Here is a 26,524-nt window from a genome sequence, read left to right as displayed (position 1 = left end):
AGCTGACTGTTGTCTTTAGTAGCTATCGCCATTCCCCCCCCCCCCCCCCCGAAGAGAAAAGATGCCCCGCCCTCCCCTGCCCCTCCGCCAAAGCTGGAAATCAAATGAAAGTCAAGTTCCTATACTCTTCAAGGGATTCTCCTCTAGTGGTTTAACATGGGTCAGACTCCTGAAGATGAGGAGGAGGATGAATATATCGTGTCCTTCAAGAAGAAATCTTGGAAGCTTGTTTGATGCTTTTGAAAATTTGACAGTTATATACATTAAAAATCTATAACTAGGAGGCACGTTTGTTATGTTTAATTGCATTCAGAGAAATAAAAGCGGAGTTGAGAGAGAAAAGTCTGGAAGAGATTGTTACCATCTAAAGTCTTTTTCAAGATTATAGACCGAGTAAATAAAAAGTAATAACCCAAGCTTTTCATCTTGGGATGCTAATGAAATAAATGCTGTGGCTGTACTGCTTTCTCCTCCAATCCTCACTTCAATTGAACACTGAGGATGTCCTGGACGGGGAGTGGGCATCCTCTCGGAACTGGAGGCTGAATTCTCTTACAGAGCCAGCGTGGATCCCAAGAAGATCGCAGGGCTGGGCTGGGGCTCCTGTGCCTCAGCGTGGATCCCAAGAAGATCGCAGGGCTGGGCTGGGGCTCCTGTGCCTCTTGCTGTCCATGTGGAGACCTTCATGTATTTTGATTATGGGGACGTGGACGGGTGGTATCTCTCAGCCCCTGCACAACTGCAACCTCTGTAACTCAAGAGACCGTACTAACCATAGGATGTCATCCTTTCTCGTCCAGAGTGTGGCACCTCTTTTCTGCATGTGCTTTTGTCTTGCATCTTTTGTTCTCTGCAGAACTTCTAGCCAAAGATTGATATGCCTGGATGATGTATGGCAGTGACTGTCAGGGACTTTCGAAGCCCATCCAATTTCAGGTTCGGCTTCTCATTTCTTGTCATTTATGGCACATTTGATGAATTTTCACTATCAGCTGGCATGTTTCATAATTGTCAAAGCTTTGAAGCGGTATTTCTGGGAAAACAATAAAAACAACAACAATGGGAAAAAGAGAAAAACAAAGCTCCTTTACCACATTTTTTTTTCTGTGCCCCAAACTGCTCTGTTGGAGGTTCACGGCCCCATCATTTAGCCATTCAGTGACTTGCTGACCTTGCAAACCCATCTCCTCAGTCTCCTTTTACAGTCTTCTGCCTGCATTTACCTTGCCTCATATTTTGCTTGTTTGGGCCTTTTCTGGTCCAGATGGTAAAAGCTGTTGAAAGTAGCACTTTGGAGAAAGTTTCTGAGCTTTTCCTTCAGATGTCTTTCAAGGCACATCTAAGTGGGGCTTGCACAGATAGACTGTATCAAGCCCTTGCCATGATCTTAAACCTGGGGTTGGTTTATTTTGTTTTTGTTTTTATTCCACAGGCCAACATTCTTTGGCTGGAATGCTGGCTCTCCAGGTCTTTGGCAGCTTTCACAACCTAGATGTCTACTTCTGCACTTTGCTGTTCTCTTGACAAGGCAGCAAACGTCAGCCAGGGTTGCATCTGGTCCGTCACATGTGGAGTTGATTTTGTTGTTGTTGTTGTTTTTATTTTGTTTTATTTTCATTTCATTTCATTTCATTTCATTTCTGCCCACCTCAGTCCTGTGCATCTTTCTAATTCCGTGAAAAATCTTTACAGCAGCTGACTTCTTTTCCTTCCCACTCTGTCCCCAGGGTACAATGACAATGAAGTCTTTCTTTGACCCTAGGTTATAGTTTCTCAGTGTTCTTCCCCACAAGCAGTCACTAATACCAGTTTGTTTTGTATCCTTTTAGAGGTATTGCATGCACCTGTAAGGATTCATTAATACACATACATAGAAACACACACACACACAAACATTAAGATAAAGTTTGAACTCATAAATCTAGACTTCTCATGCTACTGTTTAAAACATATTAATATCTATCATTCGCTCCTGCTGTTTAGATGAAAGACAGTCTCCTTACGTCCTATGAGGACGTGCCTTGTGTGACCTGGTTCCCCTCTGACTCTGCAGCCCATCATCACCAGCCTTCCTCTTGCTCAATTCTCCAAGCCCTCCCCTAGTTTCTCTATTAGTCCCTCAAACAGCAGCCTTCCCTGGTCCCTCACATTAGACCGGTTACCCTGCCGGACGCTGCATAGTTTCCTGGACTGTTCATTTATAGCATGTATCATAGTTTTAAATTCTATATTTGTATGACTATCTGAATAGCATCTTTCCTCTTCTGCTAAACTACAGATTCCATGAAGACAGGAAGCTTTTGCTTTGCTTTGCTTTGCTTCCTCCTTCCCTCCCTCTCTCCCTCCCTTCTTTCCCTCCTTTACTTCAAGCCCTTTTATCCCTAGAGCCTGTACCTTGCCTGAAATATACATAGTAGAATCACAGTAGATCCTGATTGCATAAATGGATAAGGAATGATAAACAAATGGCTGGCTGGCTGGCTGAATGTATGAGGCGGAAGCTTCCTTTGGATAGGGAGGAAATGCTGCCTTCTGGAAAACAGTTGTACTTTACTGTCAAATACATTTTTTATCCGTAGGCTCTAGGCACTTTCTTTTTGTTGCTTCTAACCAGTTCCTAAGAAGTCACTCATCCTAGAAAGGGTGATCGTGAAGCACTGTCAGGAAACTCCGTGGTGGGTAAGTAGGGTATTTACTTACAGCGCTTACAGGGTCTCACCTTTTCTTTTCTTTTCTTTCTTTCTCTCTCTCTCTCTCTTTTTTGCAATCAAAAGACGTTTTAACGCTCAATGAGTATTCTGGCTGAAATTCCCTAGAGGGGACATTCAGTGTAGTGAACAGTGATGTCAGCCTTGGGGCACAAATTACACTTGGCACTTCCTGGTTGGGGGACTCCTGGCAATGTTACTACGTCATCCCTGAACCTCAGTCTCCTCATCTATAAGATGAGAATAATAATAGCACCTGTTTCAGAATCATGACGATTAAATACATCAATATAAGGGAGACACACACGTGTCTGGCACACAGTAAGACTTGTGGACAAGCATGGGCGACTGCTATTCATCCTCACTGTCTTCAACAGGGACGGAAGCTTCACATGGAAAACAGTAGGTTTCAGCCACTCACGTGTTCTCCTGGCTCCTGAAACAAGCTGCCCTCACCCCAGTCTGTCCAAGCGCATCCATAAGGTTGTCCTTAATCTTTGCAGGAGTTCGATTCAAGACAACTGTCCTATGGCTTTCATCTGCGTAACAGAACAGTAAAAGCAATGTTGGCTGTTTTGGGGGACGAGACAGGAGAGCTTAATCTTCAAACTTGATTGACTGGGATGCGTTCCAGTCAATATAAAAGACTTTGTCCAGGGTGGTAGAGACGCTGAGGCCGGCCCCCCGGGCTGTGCTTCCAGCTCACGGCCCGGTCGTAGTCCTGCTGCAGGTTCTGCTGCAGGGTGTCGGCTGCTTTCTTGCTGAGAGCCATGGTGGGCCTGCCAGCCACGCTAGGGGGGACGACTGAATGAAGGGGACAGAATTTTAAAGCCACCCATGACTTTGAGAAATTTCAGTTTCTGCTCCTCATTTTTAAAACCAGAAGTATCCCACTTGCCAAACTGAGTTCCTGTCCCCTTCCTGGTGTCAGAAGCTTCCGTTTTGCCCAACTCATGGTAGATCTCTTCTTGCAAAGCCTCTCGCCTCCCCTGGTCTATGTGAGCCTCGTCCATGTTCCCCTTCTTTTCCAACACCACCTCCAAGTCCGTGTCGGGCTCCTCCTCCCAAGGTTCTCCTGCTACTCTGTTCTCCTGCCTCTTCTTCTTTTCCTCTTCAGAGCTGGTTCCTCGATGTCTGCCTGCTCCGCCTTTTTCTTGGACTTCATTTGCTTCTTCACAGGGGCCTCTCCTATTGGGATGTATTCTGGAGCTTCAACTTTGACTTGCTTCTTTTTACTTCTTTTCCTGGGGCTGCTCTCCACGAACCTGGAGAGCTCAGGGTGCCCCAGCGGGGTATCTCCCTCCTGGTGGATTTTCTTTTTCTTTTCCATCTTAACGTAGTGTTCCCTGGGGCTCCCCTGCTTCCGTTTCTGTCCTGAGGCTGCCTGCTCCCAGACGCCATCTTTCCCAACTGCACAAGTGTACAAAGCATCCCCAGCCTCGCAGAACCAAGGATCCCTGGCTGAGAAGGCTGTAGCTTCCTGGGCCTTTTTCTCCTTCCTGTGTTTTTTGAACTTCTTGCCAACTCTGGTCACCTCTTCGCCCTGACTGGGGTCTGAGGTTTTCTTCACCCTCGAGCCAGGGGACATGGACTTCCTCTTCTTCTTCTTCTCCCCACCAAGGGACTCAGCTGGGCCGAGTGCCTGCTTCCTGGGGCTGGGCGACAGCTCAGTCTGCCATCACGTAATGTGGTCTCAGGTTCTTGGGGCGCCTCGCAGACAGTGCTGTGGCCCTTCTTTTTCTTCTTTTTCTTTACTAGAGGCATTTTGGGTACCTGCTCTTGGACCGCATTCTTCGAGGGTGATGTGGCTGCTGTGGGACAAACCTCCGTGAAATAACTGTCACTGTTTAAAACCGAGTACTGAGTCTCTGGTTCTTTAACTACCTTCTTTTTCTTTTTCTCTGGGAGCCCAAGGCCCAGGTCTCCTTTGTGAGTCTTAGTAATCATTCCCGAAAGCCCAACTTCCCCGCCTTCAGATCGGTCTCACCTTTTCTTGATCTATTTTGTTTTTATTGTGGTTTATTTTTTGAAACATAAACACCTTCATTTTTATTTGGAAAATTCCACATTGTTATCTCTCAGTGAGGCATCTAGAAAATAAGACGGGGTGGATTGGAGAGAAGAGGAAGGAAAGGTGTGCCTTCCGTGGTGGACTTCTGGTCCACTCAAGGCGAGACCCGTACCAGATATCTGTGTTCCCACCATCCCGGCACAGGTTAAGTGCTTAGTACCTGTTTATGGAGCCAAAATGGGGCGATGAACAAATATACAGGCAGAAAGGAAGAAATGGCTCTGCTAATTCCAGAGCTGACATTATCATGAATGAGCCGCTGTGTTTCTTTGCTCAAGTCTTGAGCTGCTGGGATCTGTATTACTTACACTATAGCCACTTTTTCTTTCAAATTTACCATCACATTTTTCCTTTTTTAGTGTTTTCCTCTAACTTTTGAGTTTTAATCTTTTGTCTTGAAAAGGACAGAAAATACATGGAGCATTTGGGGCACGGATGGGGTGATGCATTTTTAGGTACAGCTCTGCACCTGGACTTGGTGCTCATTCATTTTTGAAGGTCGATCACCGTATTTTCTTTGTAGTCTGGGATTCACTTTACATTTACATCCGTCCGCGTCTTGCCTCTTCAGTGGTCCAGGGAGTCAAGGGATTCCTGTTGTGAAGCTCCCCTTCTGCTGATAGAGCTTTCTCCTAAGCCAGAGCCAGGGAAGGCATATTTGTTGCTCTCTCCCATTGTGTGGGTTGTGGCTGCACCATACTTAACTGCCAGTGGTCAGGAACATTCCTTCTTAATAAGAGTTCTTGAGTTATTTATCATTAGCCCATTGCTCATTTACTATTGTGTTCGAAGTGCTTGAAAATCTCTCCTAAGTAAATGTCTCATCTACATTATTCGCCACAAACTTCCTTTTTCCTTAGCTGATCACAAATGTCAGCCTAACCCTACGTCATCCTAAGTGGTAAAACCATTTTGCTCTTTGTTTTTTTCTTTTTTAAAGTTTTAAATTTTACTTTTGGCTGCGTTGGGTCTTCGTTGCTGCACGCAGGCTTTCTCTAGCTGTGGTGAATGGGGGCTGCTCTTTTGCTCTCTTATGAAACATTTTGAATACTTCTGTCACATCGGTTATTTTCCAGGAAATAACGGGACCTTACCCTGAAATTTCGTGTGGCTTATGACTCAGTTTATGACAGCAGATGGAAGCGACAGCCTTAATCCCCCTGCCTACCCGTCCCTCTTTTCCTTCCCCTCATTCATTTGACTTTTCACTTTTGATACTGTTCTCACACGTCAGAATATGCCTGGGTACCAAGCTTCATGCTGTGAACAGGGTTCAAAGTACTTGACCCTCACCGTTTCCCCCAGGCGTGTACCTCCATAAATCATAGGACAGTTTCTTTCAGCCACGAAAAGTAATTGGTTGTTTCTTTTAATCTAACCAGCTGCATTCCATAAAGTAATAAATCTCTGGCATTGTTGAAGTAATGAGCAATAATTATAGACATTATTGGGTTCACCTCGGGAGCTGATCTTAAGGGAAATTAAGCATGTATCCTTTTTTCTGTATCCTTCCCTCATTCTTGTTTCTTTCTGTTTCCCCCATGATATCAATATAGTCATATATATCAGCGTCACAGATACCAAACAAGTTATTGCTCTTAGGGAACACAATCTGTACCTAATATGAAGCCATGACCGAGGTTTCACTGATGGTCAGTTTACCTGGAATTTTATGAATTGGAAGGTTTATGGAAATTCTTGGTTTTCAGCCAAGTGTCTATTTGATTTCAGGTGGAAAACCCAGATCTCTCTTTACATTCATTAAAATGGGTCAATCAGGGCAACTAAAGTGATCAAGAGAATAGAGTGATTTCCAGATAAAGTAAAGAGCAAAAAGATGAGGACTCGAGAGTGGTAGGATAAAGGGAGATGTGTAGGGTATGGGCAGGTGGAATGCGGACTTTCTCACCAAATCCCAGGATGCTGGAACGGAAGGGCACCTCTTTAAGCTGGAAGGAGGTAGTTTTAGTTCAAATAAAGGGAAATGGAATGGCTTTGCCAGAGGGTGGCAAGCATGTCGAGCGCATTATCCCAAGCACCTGTGCCATCTGAAATGCCAGGGCGTGTGTTCAGGGATGATTTAGGCAAAGCCCAGTGATGGCTTCCCAACATCCAAGCAGCATTCAGACAACACCCCAACCTCTGGGTCCATCAAAACACGGACAAACAATCCTGTTGTGCAGAGTATGTTTTGATGCCGTTGTCAGACATACAATCTGATGGAAACCAGAGTTCTCGTCTGACTCAGGGTGACAGTTTTTATGTTCTTAAAATTGGTCATCTTCCAGAAGTGTCCATTTGACCACGCTCATATCTCAGTACCTGAACTTCTAACAGAGGAATTTTATTTGAGTCATAAATTTTTAATGTCAAAACCTTCCTGACAATTATTAGCTAAATGTTTAGTCCAAAAGAGAGATTAAATACATAGATCTTATAACTTAGCTACCAAATGACTTTAACCCAATGAGGATTTTCTGGTTGGAAGTAGTTTCGTAAGACTTTTGGGGACAGACACCTAAAGATCTCGTATTTCAGTGGTCATACCAGAACCTTAGTAATACATTTTTAACTGCCTGCCGTATGAAAAGTATGTTTCTAGCAGCAACTCAAAGTGTATAGTTAGTCTTTAGCAATTAAAGCCTCCCTCTTTTAAAAATTTTTTTAATGAAAGTTCGTATTTGCACAAGAAATGATTTATAGAGAAATTTTAATGTGTAAGCTTTCCACCGAGTCTAACTGAAATTAGAAAGCTTTGAAATGAACTCATAAATATTGTTCTAACATACAAAAATATACTGGAAGCTGTAAAACATACAGCAGTTTATCATTGAAAAGTTAGGCTACATTAAAGGATGTAGATTTGGTTTAACTCTGTCTTCCCTACACGGCTCAGAAATAACTTTGATGCCGACCGTTTTGCAAAGTACATTTTATGTATATTGTTTTATTTGATCTGTGGAAACACCCCCTCAAGTCAAAAGGAGGGTAGGTGTTGTCATCCCGGTTTTATAGGCAAGGGAGCTATGATAGAGAGAGGCTGAGTGACTTGTTGGAAGGTCACTGAGACAGCGAAGTGAGGACCTAAGAACACACAGATTCTGTGACTCACAAATCCAGGTCTTTTTCCCCTCAGCCATGCTAACCCATAATGTAATACTATTTGATCAGGCACAGTCCTGAAATAACCTCAGACAGTGCTTAATGCTGAAGGGCATATGCTGCGTTCTAATCAAAGGAGACCATGACAGCAAGGATTAGCTTGCCCTTGTCCCTTTGTATGTTGCTGGGTAGCTGAAAATTTGAAGATGCTCTATATTTGTATCTTTGATCAGATAATACATTGTTTTATAGAGGATTATCATAGCATCTGTGGTGTGCTTTAGATAACACAATTAAAACAGCTCTGATTTCACTGGATGCTTTTAAAACCACCTCTACCTTGCACACCTCCATCAATAACTAGGTCTGGATCGAAATGTAGCACAAAAGTTAAAAGCAAACATGTATAGAGAAAAGACCTCGAGCTGTCTCTTTCTAATGCTAGCAAGGGGGGAGGTTTGTAAATGGAACCTCTAATAGTGTCAGAGTGAATTTAATACAGCGAAATGTTTACATTTTCTGTGGCTGTAGGAACTGAGACCAGATGATTGCATCTGTTGAACATCTCCAAATGAAATTTTATTAAAATTCTCTCCAGACAAGTATTTTTATAAGGATTACGAATAAAGCCCCCAAATAGAGATTTTAGGTTCTTTTCCTTTATAAAAACAAAATAGGTTTTTTTTTTTTTTCTGAAGCTGTTGAGAGAACACTAAAATAGTAAGTGCCTTTAAAAGTGGAAGAGAAGCAGTGGCTGTGAATAAGCCCCCAAATTGATAACCAGGGCTGCCTAGCTGGTGTTGCTGTGGCATCTTTTCCCACGTTGGGCCAGTCAGAGGTCTGAAACATGAGACTATAAAAAGCATTGCTCATGCCTTGGATGTCTGGCTAGCTCTTGGTTACTTAACCACTGTTTACTGGTTGTGTTGGTGGTGGTGAAGATGGCAGAACCCAGAACCTGGATGCCTGGGTTCCAGTCCTGGCTGTGCCGCTCACCAACAGGGTAAGTAATTTGGGGCAGTGTTTAACCTCTGCAGATCTAAAAAGGGGATGTTAACACTATGTCATACATAGCCAGTATTTAAAATAGTGCCTGGCACACAGAAACCGTTGGTCTCTTCAGATCACCGTGTTATAAGTGGTTGGAGATAGAGAGAAAGATGAAGATTCTGGGGACCTTCAGGCCTGGGAGAGGACCATTCCGTTTCTATGAAGATGTAAGGAGTCCTCTTCCGGGTCCAGGTGATAGATGAATAATCACGGAAATTAATCTTTCCTGCAGTTGAACCCACCATTTACTTGTGGTTCTGCTAATAATTTAATGCCGGGTTACTCATATTAATCATTATCCCTGTTCTGACCGGCATGTCTCTGATTCACATTCTTTTTCTTCCCCTCTCTCTCTCTCCCCCCACACGCACACACATACACACACACACACATGCACAGACACACGCACATATGCACACACCCTTTCTTTCTTTCTTTCTTTCTTTCTTTCTTTCTTTCTTTCTTTCTTTCTTTCTTTCTTCCTTCCTTCCTTCCTTCCTTCCTTCCTTCCTTCCTTCCTTCCTTCCTTCCTTTCTTTCTTTCTTTCTTTCTTTCTTGCCTTCCTGCCTTCCTGCCTTCCTGCCTTCCTGCCTTTCTTTTTCTTTCTTTTTTTTCTGAGTATAACAATTTAGAGAACTCCCTGGGATTACATGTACTCAAGACTTGGGTCCCCCTCTGTATAGACGTTTGCATCTATTTCTCCCATTTCCATCTCCTTTTTTGTAACTGCTTCACCTTACTGCTTCCTAAGTGAAAGAGAGAGGAATTAATTAAAGTTAGGGAAATCATAGATTTCAGAAATGAAGAAACATGGATTTCTAAAGCCACTCGTATTAAACTAGGTTATTTCATGTATATTTCTTTAAGTCTTTTTTTTTTTTTTTCTCTTCCTCTGGAGCCACTAAAAGCACATTGATCACTTTTTACAGCTTTGCCATGATAGGTGCAATAGTTGCTTTTTTATTGAACCATGGATTGCAGTATTATAAAACACACTCATTCAGAGGAGTAATGAAGGCCATTTTTAATTGCACTTGGGAAGCAGGGCACTATTATTAAATTATACCTGCATCTGTATTGGGAAGAAGAGAGAGAATACCAGATCGTGTTTCTCTTTGGGATTTGAGGTTTCCCAGAGCTGAGGTGAATTCGGGGCTGCATGACAAAACTTGGAACTTCAGCCTTTGGGGATTGTGAGTCAGAATTTCCCCAGTCCTGTGATTAACCTCATATACCCACAACTTTTGCAAATCAGACAACCACGGGGTTAGGAATTTAAGGTTGTTCCCTGGTGGGTAACTCTATACGTGCACAGACAAGTAGGACACAGGGGCACACAAAGATTTTTTAGTTAAAAATTTGGTGGACGCACATTGTATTAGTTTATTAGGGCTCCCACAGCAGAATCCATAGACTTGATGGCGTGAACAGCATAAAGTTCACGGTTCTGGAGGCCAGATGTCCAAGGTCAAGGTGTTAGCAGGGTTCCTTCTGCAGGATGCTAGCGAGAATCACTGTCCTATGTCTCACTTGGCTCCTGGTGGTTTGTTGGCAGTCCTTGGTGTTTCTTGGCTTTAGAAGCATCACCCCAATCTTTGCCTTAATCTTCACATGGTGTTCTCTCTATCTCTGTGTGTGTGTGTGTGTGTGTGTGTGTGTGTGTGTGTGTTCAGATTTCCTCTTCTTTATAAGGACACTGGTCAGATTGGATTAAGGGCTCACCCTGCTCCAGTATGACCACATCCCATCCTAGCTAATTACATCTACAACGACCCTATTTCCAAATAAGATCCCATTCTAAGGTACTGGGGTTGAAACGTATACATTTAGGGGGACATCATTCAACCGATTTGTCTTTATTGGTATACGTATATGTCATAATGTTCTGCTGTAAGTTGCTGAGAATTTCTAAGCAGCGTGGAAATGAGTTGCAGGAAAAAAAAATTCCTTATGTAATGAACAGCACTAATTTCCTTCTTGACATTTCAGGGAAGCGTTCTGGAAAGTGAAATTGCTCTGAGCCAATGCATGGAAAATCCTGTGTGAGTGATCATTCCTTTTGTTGCGTTCTTCCAAAGATTCTTTCGGCAGCCCTGTGCTTAGTTCAGAGCCCTTCGCGTCCGGTGGTTTAGGCATGTGTGTACACGATTGTATGCAGGGTTGTGTGAAGCCAATTATGGTTGGAAACAGTCGCTTAGCTGGCAATTAGGTTCCTCGCGGTCTCAAATTATGTTGCTTTAAATTAAGATTGTGCAGATTTGAGTTGCTTTGTAATTTGCAAAAGACGTTTTGGGGTTATAACTAGAAATGTAATCTTCCAATTAGGAGGTTTCCTATCTGATACCTGTTTTGTTCATTAAACTACAGGCTTAGTTTAAGTATTTTTCATCTATTTTCTGAAGCAACGGTGAGAGTGTTTGCTCACCATCCAGGTGAGCAGGGATAGAGGCAGATCCTGAACCTTTGTCGGGCCCTGACCTCAGCTTTCTTGAGGACCCATTTTGGCTTTGTTACTGTTTTACTTTAGCAACCCAAGTAAAAACAAGCATCAAATAAGTCTTCCATTGCATATGAAACTGGAGGTTTTGCAAGAGACAAACCTTTCAAAAGTGAGATCTGTTGTTTCAGTATGAAGTAGTGTTCTACTATTAACCCAGGCCAGTCAAGACACGTTCTTTAATTAGCCTACAAAAGAAAGGATAATGTGTAAGGAAAATGGAGGCGATTTTACTTAGTAATGTCTTAGAGGTTTAAAATTCATCCTAAGGTGATGAGATTTGGATTCAAGGAGACAAATGGATAGAAGTAATGTAAGTTCAAGATGATGGACATTTGTCCTTGTAAATAGGATCATACCAGTCCATCTGGGGAACAAGATGCTACATGTTGCATTTTCCCTCTTCCACTGGGAATTTTATAAACGTACCATGCACACAGAGAAGTTCGCAAGTCACAGGGACTCAGCTTGATGATTTTCCACGTAGTGAACTCATCTGTGGAACCAGCCCCCAGATGAAGAGACAGAAACCCAAAGGCTGCTGTGTCTCTTCTAGTCACTCACTCTAGGTTTTGTGATTGTGTTGAAAACTTGTTTTTACCAGCAGTAAATAGTGACGATATTTGAGAGCACATTTCCATCTCGGTGTTGTTTTATAGTTGGTTAATTTTTACGGGAAGTGTTTTCATGCTTTTTGTATACCCTCTTGGAGGCTGGGTTTAATCCTTAGGGTGGAGCCTTCTGATTGCTGTGACACAGAGCAGAAGATGGACTTTACTGTCCCAGGGACAGTGTCCTGCAGCCACTGCCTGCCTTCCCTTCTCCCCACCAAGCTGAATTCCTCTGGTTCCTGGGAACCAAGGCCATCTTCTCCTTTACCTCCATGTCTCACACGTGTTGTTGCCCCTGCCAGGAGCCCATCCATCCCCTTTGGCTCCCTCCTATTCTATTAGTTTCCTAGGGTCATCATAATAAAATATCACACCTTGAGTAGCTTTAAACAACAGACATTTGTTCTTCGGTAGATTTGGAGGCTAGAAGTTAAGGTGTTGGCAGGGCCATGTTCCCTCTGAAGTCTCTAGGCTTCTTTTCTTCTGTCTTTCAGCTTGAGGTATCTCCAGGTATCTTTGGTTTGTATGACTTTCACAGGGCTGTCTTCCCTCTGTGTCTTGTGTCTCTCTGCCTTCACATGGCATTCTCCTCTCTGTGTCTTTTCCCCCTTCTTAAAAGGACTCTAGTCATATTGGATTAAGGGCCCAACCTACCCTAGTATGATCTTGTTTTAACGAATTATATCTCTAACAGCCTTGTTTCTGAACAGATCACAATCTGAGGTATTGGAGTTAGGACTTCGGCATCTTTTTTGAGGGGAGGGACTCATTTCAACTCATACCACCTACTTTTCCCTCTTTCTTGGTTTAGATGTCACCTTCTCTGGGAAGTCTTCTGTGATGTTCCTTTTCCCCAGCATCTGGCTTTGATGTCCCTTTTTTTTTTTTTTTTTTTTTGTGGCGCACGGGCTTAGTTGCTCCGTGGCATGTGGAATCTTCCCAGGGCAGGGCTCGAACCCGTGTCCCCTGCATTGGCAGGAGGATTCTTTACCACTGCGCCACCTAGGAAGTCCTTGATGTCCCTTTTGATACTTCAACTCCCTGGTAATACTTCTTAGCATATCTTATAATTGTTTATTTTCATTCTCTGCTTGATCCTAAGCAACCTGATGTCAGGGATAATTTAGGGTATTAGAAATATTTGTTTTTGAATTATTGAAAGTGTTATATTACAGTAATGTGGAGGCGTTTATGCATTTTGAGATAACTTGAAATATTGCTACCTGAGTCATTTTCATCCTCTCTCTTTTTGGGAGAAGGAAGTGGTACTTATTGGTAAAAGCAAAAGCTTGAGCTAAGCGTCACTCCCTCTCTTGAGTTTTTGTCATTGTGGACGAACAACGGTTTCTAAATCCTTGGCTTGAAAGCACACATCGAGCAGATGTGGCATCCGGTTCTCTCCAGGACCCTAAGCAGCTTACTGATCCAACAGTTTAAAGACTGTTTCCCGGCCGCGGTAACATTACTTCTGGTTGCCTGTCTTAATTCATTTTAGATTAATCTGTCTCGTAGACCGAAGGAAAATGAATTGAGTCAGTAACTTCAAGAGTTATGTAAAATCTGTACAGTGCTAAATAATTGAATGGGGTTTTATGTACGGTCTTGAAATTGGAATGTCAATTTGACACAAATGCTCCAAAACAGAGTGTTAGATGAGCTGATCTGCTCCTCATATAAAAGCTTTGAGACTTCCATTCCTGTATCATTCTGGAATGTGCCAATGCCCGCCTTCACGGAATATTCAGGGCCTGTTAATTTTCCTTGTGCATGTAATCTTTGGGAAAGGTGAGTCTGCCAGTGAAGCTCCTAGCTCAGGGTTGAGGTTTTGGAGTGATGATGCCCAAACTTCAGTGTGTTTAAGAATCACCCAAGAGGGCTGTTAGGAAGGATGCTTTCTAGACTCTACCCCAGAAACTCTGATTTGGTAGGACTTTGGGGTCCAGCAAAGTCCTTTGTAACCACCTGTGGTTCTTCTGCTGATGTTCTCACACCACATTTTAAAGAAATACTGGTGTAGGGGAGGTGAGGGGGAGCTTTTGAGAAAAAACTCGAGACAATTTCCCATCAAACACATTTATCACAACCAGGCAGACCAAAAACTACTTTTTTTGAGTGGGAAAGGGGGTATTTTGTCAAGCCCCTCAAAATTAATTATTGAGATTTCCCTGGAGATCTGTGGGAGGAAGGCTAACGTGTCATTCTAACCAGAAAATATATTTGAGTTCTATTACCAGTACCCTTAAGCCCATTTTACGGTGGGAAAGACTTGAGGCTTGAAGAGCAAAGAAAGCTAACATTGGTTGAGCAATTAACCGATGAAGCAGCAGTGGTATTAGTAGCTATTATCATTCTCTTTATTTCATGTACCTTCTAGAGCAGCCCTGTGAGGTGTTATCATTGCTATTTACAGATACGGAATGTGAGAGTAGTGTCGTTCAAATAACTTGCCGGGATTACACATTTAGTTTGTGGTTGAGCTGGGATTCACACACAGCTCCCTTTAACTCCAAAATCCATGGCCTTTTTACTACATCCGTTAGATTGAAGATCTTTATGTGGCTCGAATTGCTAGATCAAATACAGGATGGTCAGTTAAATTTGCATTTCAGATAAACAGTGACTATTTTTAGTATGGCCCATAAAGTCATTGAGATATACCAAAACATTAGTGGAATATGCTTATACTTTAAAAATCAATGGGAACAGATGATTGAACTTGGTGTACCCCCCCCAAAAAAATCAATGGGTATCATTATACTAAAAAACACATTGTTATCATAGTTAACACGAACCCCTTAAAATATCTAACTAAACAGAGCATGTAAACATTATGAAAAGAAATGACTGCTTCCTTACTTTCCCCTCTAATCATAAGAATCATTCTCCCCATCTTTGCTTACCCTGGCAGCTAGTCAAGACCATCTTTCATTGCTCTTCACTCTCTTTGTTAAATCTCTGATATGTTTCAATAGTAATGGCTCTGTGCTCAGCTTTGTAATTAGATGAAGTGATGAAAAAAAAAAAAAAACCACATTGTTTATCTGAGGTTCACATTTAACCGGGCATCCTGTATTTTTATTTGCTAAATCTAGCGACCCTATGTATGGCTCGTGGGTTACAGGTTGTAGGATCACACCCTCCTGACTTCTGACTCCAAGTCCATTCCCGCCTTTCTAAGTGCCACATGCTGTCCTGCTATCAAGTATTCTCTCCTCTTCTGTTTGGGGCTAGTGGATACCTTATCTACCCTAGTTCGCTCTTCCTAAGTCGGTAAAGCCTAGCTCAGGTGAGAATAGGGTTCTGTCTCAGACCAGTGAGTACAAAGACATGGCTTACACTTTCTTCACCCACAGCATGGGTAGCTTCATTTGCTTAATTTTAGAGACAGGAGTAAGAACCAGGGTCAGGTACCTTCTTAGCGATAATGGAAAGAATCAGGCCACCAGAATGCTGTATCAGATTTAGGAAAAGGCTTTTCTTTGGGGTATAATTAAAGCCAGAACCATAAGGGTGAGTTAAAAACAATAGCTCCAGGGATAAAATTTTTGCGAGAAAAATAATAATTATTTTTTTGGTTAATATGAGATCGAGTGCTTGTTATTTGGCAGACAGTTTATATGCATCATTCTTACAGACTGCCCTGTGAGGTAGTAATTATTATCACCTTATTTTAGAGATGAGGAGGCTGATAGAGAAGTGATGTATGCCGCCCCAGGTTTAACAGGGGTGACACATGGAGCTGGAATTGCAGCCAAGTGTCTCTCCCCTATACCATAGCCCTGTTCTTAATTGCCATATGCTGCCACCAATGCTGGAGTTTTGCAGCTGGACACAGTCCTCCCGCTGTGGACCTCCTTGTCAAGTGGACTTATAGGAATCTGTCCTCTGGGCTCGGGAAGCCCACAGCCCTGAAGGATGCTGTGGGCTCCACCCGGTGTGCTAGCAAAGGACTCAGGATGAACATGCAGGCACCAGCAGCTTACTCCCTCTAGCTTTAGACATAGTAGCTCCCCAGGAGCAGGGTCACTTCCTAAGTGCCTTTTGATACCCGTGGCACATGGGGAGGTCACAGCCACTTCTTCAGGAATTAGACCTTAGCCCAAGGGAAGCACCGTCATATGTCTTCTGTGTGCAGTGGAAGCTTCCAGCAGACCTTCTTAATAACTCTTGATGATTGCAGGGTTGCTTTGGAATTAAAACCAGCATCTGGCATGCACTTCAATAAAGGTTCCCTGCTTTTGGCGAGAGTTTTTGAAAACTTATGTCTGTGAGTTTTCCTTTATCGGTAAATGATAATGAAGCAGTTTAAAGACAAGAAATAATGTTTGTGGTGGCAGTTGTGTGAAGGAGAAATGTGGAGAAGAAGAGCAGATCTTTGAAGCATGGTACCCTGTGCTTCTGCTGCTGCATCCGCGAGCATCTCACTTCATACCAGGGCCACCTGCAGCTGATGTTCTCTCATCCTGTCTGGTACTCTGAGGGCGACACATGTGCTCTCTTACAGAATCATTTATAAAAATAGACTTTTCCCATTTTCTAAAGTGATTAAAAGGGTTCCTTGAAATAGTGAGATCAAAGATGCAGTTCAGAATTTATCCTTAAGTGAATATTAACTGTGTGTCTCAGAAGCATGGCAGAGGGAAACCAGATCCTTTGAAACGCAAACGAAAGCCTTCTGAGCCAGAAAAGAGGGAGGTAAGAGGTACAGGGAATTTTGGAGTCAGATGAGAAATGTCACCTTCTATATATTTGATATAGGGTAAGTTGTCTTAGCTTCTCAGAACCTCAGTTTTCCTGATCTGAAATAGCATTAATAATGCTAATCTCAGAGAGTCCTGGGAATTAAGTGAAATATTACACATGAAAGGCCAGGCTGACTTGGGCCCAGTATTTGTTCAGTATTTCTCCCTCTCCCCCACATCATAATATAGCAGTGTGAGAATGGGTTTTGATTTATAGAAATTTCATTTTATAGGCAGTTTTTTTAATTTTTATTTTTTAATTAAAAAAAAACACCCCCCCAAAATAATAAATAAATAAATAAAATTAAAAACAAAAAAACAATAGGAATTTATTCTCTTACAGTTCTGGAGGTCACAAATCTAAAAGCAAAGTGCCAGCCAGGCTGTTTCCTTCTGGAGGCTTCAAGGGAGAAATCTGTTTCCTTGTATAGGCAGTTTTTTAAATGAAAAAAATAACTGTTGCCTAACTTCAGCTATTCACTCATGAATGTTCCTGGGCGCCTGCTCTGTTCCTGGCACTCTGAAGCCACTGGGGATAGAATACAAATGGGACAGGCATGATTCACACCCCTCTGCAGCTTCCATCCTAGGCTGGCACGTGGTCAGTAGGCAGATTAGCAGGTGGAATGTGCTTTTAACGTCAGGTAGCATCTTAAAGACAAAGCACGTGGGGGAAAAGGAATACAAGGGTATTTGGCTATGGTGGCCAGCGAGGGCCTCTCTGAGGAGGTGATGCTTGAGCATAATACTTTCCTGTGGTAAGTAGCTGCCGTGCTGAAGATGACAGCCCTCACTGGACGGCTAAGTCTTTCCCTCATGGTGCATAAATTTCCTTTCGTGCCTCTTTATGGCTCTCACTTTTCCTTACCCCTCCCCTCTCCCTTCCTCTCCCTTTATCCTCCCAGCATCATATTACTGGGCAGAATTGAATTACCCCACAGAAAGCTTTCATCAACGTGACTCTTCCATGGGGTGTTACTGTAAACCTTGGCACTATGAGAGTTGGCTGCGGAAGTAGCTTCTGACAACAAAAGAAATTGAAGCCTGAGATGCGACAGGGTGAGAAAAAGTGAGATGTGAGCTGAGAGAGTTCTTAAAACTTTCATGAGGTTCCATAGAGCCCACGAGAACACTTGGGGGCCCCTCTGTTGTCTGTGAGAATTGATGCCATCAGCCCAAGGTAATGGAAGGCTCCTCGCAAGCGGATGAGTTCTGTAAATATACCCCTGATGGTCCTCAGTGCTAATGGCAGGAGTAACTGCTCTAAAGCTTCTCCTTTTAACTAGATGAGATGGATTTCGGGAGGTCAGTGTAATACATTCAAGTAGAATTTATGTTGGTTTTCTTTGTCAGCAGCCACAGTTGGAATTCTTCCCAGCTGGTGGTCCAAGGGCTGTTTTTTCCCTTGTTATTTTGCTGAGATTTGGGGGGAGGTGAAGTAGAGGTTGGGGGCGGGGCGGGCAAGGCTGAAGATCCTGGCAACTTGAAACCCTGACATCCATCTTTTGACAGGGATGAAGACGGTGAGGGGCAAAGATTGCTCTAACTTTTCTCTCTTATAGCTTCTCCTGCTCAGGGGTTTGCCTTCAGTAGCTCTGAAGCCTATTTGTAACTTCTAGATCTTGATAGTCTCATCAGCCTCTCTCTCCTTTTGTTTTGGACTAAATGTGCTTTTGGTGCAGGCAGCTGTGGACCCAGGGTTGGTGTAGACAGTGTGCCTTGCCCTTGCTGAGCCTGCAGGCGTTGGCTGATATCTGGTCATTACTTGCTTTGACCCACTCTTTCTCCATGTCCTTTTCTCGAACTGCTCTCTGTGGACTAGAGCCACCAATCTCCTATGGCCTCATTTTCCAGTACTAAAAATAGGGACATGTGATCTTGGCCAAGTTTTTGATGTTTCTTCTAGGATTGAGAAGTAATCTTGGAAATGTAGCTTGGCTGCCAAGAATTGGGCATTTCTAGGACACTTTGGTGGCTTACGAGAACAACGGGGAAGAGTTTAGAATCTGGGAGGTGAGGTTATTTTCCCAAGGCAGTTCAAGAACCACTTTCCCGAGAAAGGACTTAGGAACTTCTGGAGTCCCTCTTGTGACCTTTGGCCTTTTTCTCCCCCAGTGAAGCCAGTGGACACCTCTTTACTCACGTTGATTCCCCCGATCTTCTGGAATTTTCACCAGTAACATCCCTCCCCCATTTCCTTTTAAATGTCCTGGTAGCTCCACTACCGGGATTTACGATACAGATATACTTACATGGGTATGAGATGACTTCTGTAATTAAGAATAGTCACATTTGCTGAGCCCTTACCTGATTTCAGGAACTAAGGATTTTATATATTTTAAACTCATTTCATTCTTAAAACAGCTGTATGAGGTGGGACTAATAGTGTCTCCATTTCTAAACAAGACAGTGGAGGCAGGAAGAAATTAAGTAACTTGACTAAAACAATTTTTTTATTATACTTTTGTTTTTAACAACAGAAGACTGGAAACAATCTATTCAATGTATGTCTCAATAAATATATAAGTGCTTCATTTATACCGTGGAATACTGTGTAGTCATAACAAAAAGGTATTGAAAATCGTCATGTATTCATTCGTAGAAATCTCCATGATATAGTAAGCGAAAGCAAGTAAGTCCGTATCTAGAGTATAGTATGCTGTAATTGTCTACAGTGTTGGTTGGAGGGAAGATGACATTTTTCCCTAGTATCCAAGAGATGAATGGTAGTGATTCTCTACGGTGGGAAGGGGCCAGACTGGCAGATGAGAGACACAATTGGAAGGGAATTTTTTCCCCACTATGCTTGGCTGGATTTATTTATTTATTTATTTATTTATTTATTTATTTATTTATTGGGCTTCTCATTGCAGTGGCTTCTCTTGTTGTGGAGCATGTGCTTTAGGTGCGTGGGCTTCAGTAGTTGCAGCATGTGGGCTCAGTAGTTGTGGCTCACAGGCTCTAGAGCGCAGGCTCAGTAGTTGTGGCGCACAGGCTCTAGAGCGCAGGCTCAGTAGTTGTGGCACACAGGCTTAGTTGTTCTGCAGCATATGGAATCTTCCTGGCCCACGGATCAAACCCGTGTCCCCCGCATTGGCAGGCAGATTCTTAATTACTGAGCCACCAGGGAAGCCCTACTTGCTTTTTTGAACCATGTGAATATATTTTCAATTCACGTTTACCTAAATAAAGATAAAAATAATAAAAATTTCAACAGTACTATTATGGGCAAAACATAAATGAACCAGCTCACTCTGTGGTTAAAACAACAACACAATGACAGCCATTACAAATGTTTTTTGACCCAAGCACTTGCCATACATGATTTAATTCCACCAACCCTTGCATGGTAGATGTTGTTCTCATGAGAAGCGCTTGATGCCTGTAGGCGCAGCTCTGACATGAGGACCGGCTGATTCCAAAGCCCACTGCAGGTTTTTTCATTCTCTCTCTGTGGATGCTTTGCATCTATTAGAAAAGGAAGCTGGGCAAATGAAGTTCAACTCATTGGGTCAAATTACAAAAGTACATTTTACCAGGTTAATTTGAGGGCTCAGTGATGAGTTAGTGATGCTTAAAATGTTAAATCTTAAATTATGAGACTCTCTTGCTAGTATTTTCTAAAGTGAATTCTTCTCTGGAATTATTCTTTAGTCCTTTGAGGCTTTATGTTAGGAGTAAGACTAGGAAGTCCTTTAGTCTGGCTTTTCTGCTCAAGATTGTTTGGGCAAGCGCCAGAACACTGAAAAATGCTATCCTAACCTTGGGGCGGGGGACGTGGATGGGCTTTTGGGGTGTTTATGTAGCTCCAGGGAACTGGGGACAGATTTTTCTGTGTATTGATTTGCATGGGGGCATTTTCCTTGACTGGTGGGCAGTTTTTACCTAAGTTATCAAGGGTGCTCAGGACCTCCTGAGGTTGTTTAGGACTGTTATCCTCAGAGGGCACTGCCATTCTCCTGTAACCTGCAAACAGGTTTTCTGTGTCCACCAAAAATACTTTAAAAATTGAATTAATTGCCAACTCTAATAACTGGGAGATTTCACATAAAAATCTGGATTCAGTGCTTAGGTAGAAAAATTGGAAGGCTTTGGGGTGGGATGAATTGGGAAATTGGGATTGTCCTATATACGTTGATATGTATAAAACAGATGACTAATAAGAAAAAAATATTAAATTGTACACTTTAAATATATGCAGTTTATTGTATGTCGATTATATCTCAGTAAAACTCTTTAAAAGGAAAAAAAAAATTGGAAGGCTTAACAGCACTGGGCTTGCAAAATTCTCTGTGCAGTAGTCTTCTGGAATACCTTTATTATTTTTTTAATTTATTTTTTTTATTGAAGTATAGTTGATTTACAGTGTTCTGTTCATTTCTGCTGTATAGCAAAGTGACTCAGTTATACACAGATATACATTCTTTTTCATATTTTTTTCATATGGTTTATCCCAGGATTTTGAATTTAGTTCCCTGTACTGTACAGCAGGACCTTGTTGTTTATCTATCCTGTATGTAATAGTTTGCATCTACTAACCCCTAAACTCCCAGTCCATCCCTCTCCCGCGCACCCTCCCTCTTGGTAACCACAAGTCTGTTCTCTACATCTGTGAGTCTGTTTCTGCTTTGTAGCTAAGTTTGGGGGGGGGGGGGGTTAATGGGGCGTGTGTGCTCTCTAGTTTGCCTCAGACCACAAACTTCCAGGCCATTTGTAGTCTAAATGGCATTGACTTGACCTGAAGAGAAGTGGGTTTTTGTTTCTTTCCTCTCCAAAGCAACTCTTAAAACAATGTGCATCATTTTTTGCAGAGGATGAAACTGAGACTTGGGTGAAATGACATCAACCCATATTGTGCATTGATGTGGGTTAGGAGAACATGAAATTTGAGCTCAGATCATCTGACTTTTTTCTAATATTGTCTCTACTGAACCACAGTTGTCTCCCATTATTTATTTTTTTAATTTGACTCTCCTAGCATTACTAGTGATAGGTAAAGTATTGTATCCATTTTACAGATGAATGAACCAAAACTTGGTACAGCTCTGAAAAAGGAAGGTGACATCCCAAAAGGGCAGAGCTGGCATCTGGCCCCAGGTCTTCTGAATCCGGACACTATACCCTTTAGCTGTAGGTACTTGCAAACTACAGAGATCTATATGAATTTTGAGACTCTCTGCAGCCAAGATGATAATGCTTCTAACATATTTGATTCCAAACAGGAGCAGGAAAGGTGGAGTGACCCCCATTGTTGACGTTGTTTCAGAACTGGTGGAAAGTTCCTGGGGTTAATCAGACCACGACTTGTAAAAGACTCATTCCTTGCAAGGCACGAACTGGTCTGGGAGCTGTAGCTCGTGACTAAAAAGTAGGGAGAGATTTTAAGGAGGATAACGAATTGCTTTCCAGAGTCCTCTAATCTTTAATGGGGGAACCTAGCTGTGCACACCTGAAAGGATTTAAGCACCTCTGTAAAGGCTACACCTCAATAAGTACCTGTTAACGTCATTTTAACTGTGTCCTTACCTATAGCATTAAAGGGATGTTGTGTTGTGTGCTGTCGGTTGGAGAAGGCTCTTGCAGGAGGTCTGTTTTGGGCCATTGTATGGTGATATCTGGAGTGTGTTCATTACTGCTTGTATCAGGCACTACAGTTGTAAGGTGGAGGTGCTCTACCACGGATGAAGAAACACAGGGTGTGCTGTTTTCCTGAATGCTTCTTTTACCGGTGGACAAGTTTGCACTCAGCCTACAGTCTTCACTCACACATAATATAGAAGAAAAGGTGCTGAGAGGGCCGTTATCTCCAAAGACAGTAGGTCTAGTGGTGAGGACCCTGGGCTCAGGACCAGCCTGCTGGGTTTAAATCTTGGCTCTATCCCTTTAAGAAGATGAAAAAGGGATGTTTGGCTGTAGAGTTTGTTACATTTGCTCACAGCTTGGATTGTCAGCCAAATGTTTGAGTATACCAGTCAGTTCTCAATTTTTCATCCCTACTCCCCAGTTTTCTCTGTGAAATAGAAGTTAGTTAACCTGGCTAAAGTTAATTAATATGAGTAGTGGAATCTATACTAGGAGCAGTAGTGACAGAGGAATACAATTATGCAGATGCCTTTGTTTTACAAGGAAATAAGAGCAGTTTGTTTTACAACCATTGAATCTCAGACTTTTTTGGTCTCCAGCCCTCTTTATACTTTTTGGGCTCACTGAAGTCTCTGCAGAGCTTTTGTTTATGTGGGTTATAACGATCAGTGTTTGCCATGTTGAAAATGTGAACCTGAAAAATCACTAAGTACACATTTGTCAATTCATCTAGATAGCAGTGATGAACACAGCGCATTTTAACAAAAATAAGGTCTTGGTATACTGTGAAAATAGCTTTGACTTCACGAATCCCCTGAGGGAGAATGGCTGACCTAAAGTATTAGTTTGTCTCAGAACATGAAGTAATAAAGGATAAAACTTGGACAGTGAATTTTATTTGCTTTGTTTCGAATGACTGAGTTTGTAAATAAAACGATAAAATGTGTTAAAATCAAGAAAGTTTCAATCAAAAAAAAAAAAAAAAATCCTGGTTCCATCATTTACCCGTTTGTGTGACCTGGGATCATTCGTTTATTGGGCCGCTTATTGCCTTGCCTTTTTCCTCTGTAAAACCAAGAGAATAAAGAATTCCTATGCCCAGTTCAGCGAGTGACCTGTGGAAAATACTCAGGAAAGAGTCTGGCCCAGGCTCAGTAGAGCACAGGTATTGGAGGCAGCTGCTGCTGCTTTTATTATTATTGTTGAGGTGCTGCTTCCCGCGTTGCTCTTTTGTAACAGAAAGAGCTTGGGAGCTAGAGCCGAGAAAATGGCGGGCCCAGATGCTGGGAGTGAGCAGCCTCTGGGGCTCCCTTTCCTGAGCCTTCATGTGAGGGCGTTAGACTAATCCCCGGGAATCTGCCTAGCTACGAACAAGTCTGGGATACCCTTCTATCATGAGAAGTATTATTCAGCGCCTGATGGTCTGTGAGGTTGGGACAGACCCTTGCACAGAAATCCCTGGCTTTCAAAGAGATCTGACCTTGGGGAGGACCATAGGCTTTGACCTTGAGCTTTGACTCCATCACTCCAGCTTTAGGATCTTATGCAAATCACTTCTGTTTCAGGGCTTTGTCTCCTCCACGCTGTATAAAAGTGGGATAATAATATCTTTCAGGGTCTGTGTGGGGAGTGAATAAATAGTGTCTGGTAAAGGTCCTGCAGAGTGCGGTGGACTAGGAGGTGCTCAGGAAGTGGCAGCAGCTCTCAGTATTGTGATGAATGAAAAATTCTGGTCTCAGATCTTGTAAATCAAAATACCCTAACTCCTTAGGCGAGATTGTTGCATAAAATCATCAGCATCTCTGAAGACCAATAAATACTGTAGATTGCGTATTCGTTGGAGAATGTGGGTGAACTAATTGCATCCAGGCAAGAGGGTGACTTGCTTGAGATTAAATCAAAAGGAATTTCCTGGGTTTGTGATGCAAGGGAAGTTCACAGCCATGGTGGTGGTTAGAATAGCCAGGAACCAAAACCCCAGATACGAGGACCAAGAATAGTGATTGCAAGTGGTTGCAGAAGTGATGGAGGGATTGAGCAATGGGCCAAGTTTAGCTGGACGTCTATACTGTGCTCCACGTTGTTTCCTTCCTTTAATGGCTGAAAAATTTGGAGGTCAGCACTCTTTCCTCCCCCAGGCAGAAGCAAGTTTCATTTTTTGCTTTAATTCTGCCCACCCTGTCTTTTCTTGCCTGTATTCGGCGGTTCATTCAATAAATATTTATTTCACTTCTACCAGGCACCCGGTCCTGGAGGTGCAACAGTAAAACACACATACACGCACATGCATACACATACACACCCATGTGTTCACACGTGCTTGCCAGTCCCTCCCTTTGTGGGGTTTACATTCTAGTTGAGGAAGACAGAAATTTTTTTAAAGAAGTGATTAATAAAGATATAGTTTGTTCTCCTTAGGATTGTTTTGGGTTTCTCTACTTTTTTGTTTTTGGTTTTTGCCTTTGCTGTTTGGGGGGTTGTGTGTTCTATTTCTTTCTTCCTCCTTAACCCATCCTTTCTGATGGGTGCTCTGGGATATGCTGCACTCCCAGTTTTTAGTCTGTAGACTGGGGGATTTTGCTGTGTGGGGGTCAGATCACCTTCTTTGTGTGTATAGAATCTCAGTCACTCTCTCTCTCTCTCTCCCCCTCTCCCTCTCCCTCTTCCCCTCCCCTCCTTGAAGATAATAATCTAACTCCAACATCCATGATACCATGACTTGCCAAGTGCTCTATTTCTGATTACAGTTACTAAGGAATTGTAAGAAGGCACTGGAAAATGGCACTTGGCCTCTGCTTAGCTTTTATTCAGATTGGCTGTTTTCCAAGGTCCCAAAAGATCAATGACGCATGTAGTGTGAAAGGGCAGCTGCAGGGTCAGGGCATATTTATTGCTTGCTGGGGCATGTTATTGACCAGTAAGAAGTTAAACAGTGCCTGGCTACACCGGCTAAGACACTGCCTCTGAGCCAGGAAGACAAGAGATCACCTTAGGCCACTTCTGTTTACACGGACAGGTGTGCAAACGGACTCGATGCTTGCAGCTCTAGGCATCCGTGTGTCTGCCGGAATTTCGGCTTGTTTGGTCCTGGGAGAAAGGGCATGTCCGTGATGCTCAGCATTTTTTGACTCAGCTGTCCTCCAGGCGGACAGGGATTGTTCATTTTAAACCTCTGTTGGTACACCCAAATTCACTGCAAGGTTTTGCTGGGTGGGATGTACCGGTTCACATTTCTTAATGCCGATCTACCTTTTTTTCTTCCTTCCTTTGTTCCTTTGTTGCTTTGTTCCTTCGTTCCTTCCTTCCTCCTTCCCTTCCTCCCTCCCTTTTCTGTCTATCTATCCATCTTCCTATCTCTCTATCTATCTATATATCATGTATCTACATCTCTCTCTGGCACTTCTATAATAAAATATCTCTATCTTTGTCTCTCATCTATCTTTATACACACAAACCTATTTATAATTTTCTCTCTTTTGAAAATATCACTTGGCATTGAATGAAGGAAGGACAGGAGTGATTCTGATAACATTTGATGAAATATGAACACACTTTGCATGTGCTTGGATAAGTATGGAACCCCAGAGGTGCAATATTCAGGAAAAAAATCAAACTCTATTAAAAAAGTATATATACTATATATACATTAGAGAAAATGTTAGTGAAAATCTCCTTTTAGCTTTACGTTGTGTTCTGAAACTCAACTCTGAGGTTTATGTTCTGCCCGTGAAAAATAAAAAAAATTTTATGAAGTTTTTTAGGAACATTTCTTCTCCTTTTTCTTCCTAGATGTGAAAAGTACTATTTGAGTGAACTATTGACCGAGGCAGGAGAGGCTGGAGCAAGGAAAACCATAGGCTCCAGAAGAAAAGGCCCCGAAGAGTAAAAACTAGTCGTCCGCCCCCGCCATGAAATAGTCCTTTCACTTTGGTTCTTCGAATTGAAATAGCATGGAGGATTAGGCTTGTGTGAGCCTCCCAACATTTGAGGTTCATGTGTTTTTCTAACCATTTGCCTTAGCGTGGAAATGTGTAGCATGTTGAGGATGTGTTTTGTGTGTGTGAGGGTTGATCAGAACGGCATTAGTTCAAAAGAGTATCTAAAACTAAAGCACAGATATCTTTTGGATCCTGTTGTTTCATCACATGTAATGAATCTTG

The 26,524-nt window shown here is 42.5% G+C and overlaps 1 protein-coding gene and 1 pseudogene across 1 annotated transcript in view; one reads left to right on the top strand and one right to left on the bottom strand.

Annotated features, from left to right (window-relative positions):
- Positions 1 to 26,524, top strand: part of EXT1 (exostosin glycosyltransferase 1) — a 277,662-nt gene that overhangs the window by 79,768 nt on the left and 171,370 nt on the right. The gene's annotated exons all lie outside the window — the stretch shown is intronic.
- LOC130853068 (lysine-rich nucleolar protein 1-like) lies at positions 3,306 to 4,655 on the bottom strand (annotated as a pseudogene).

Source organism: Hippopotamus amphibius, chromosome 5 (genome assembly GCF_030028045.1).
Source record: "Hippopotamus amphibius kiboko isolate mHipAmp2 chromosome 5, mHipAmp2.hap2, whole genome shotgun sequence".
Classification (NCBI taxonomy): Eukaryota; Metazoa; Chordata; class Mammalia; order Artiodactyla; family Hippopotamidae; genus Hippopotamus; species Hippopotamus amphibius.
This window is presented reverse-complemented; position numbering and strand designations above follow the sequence as displayed.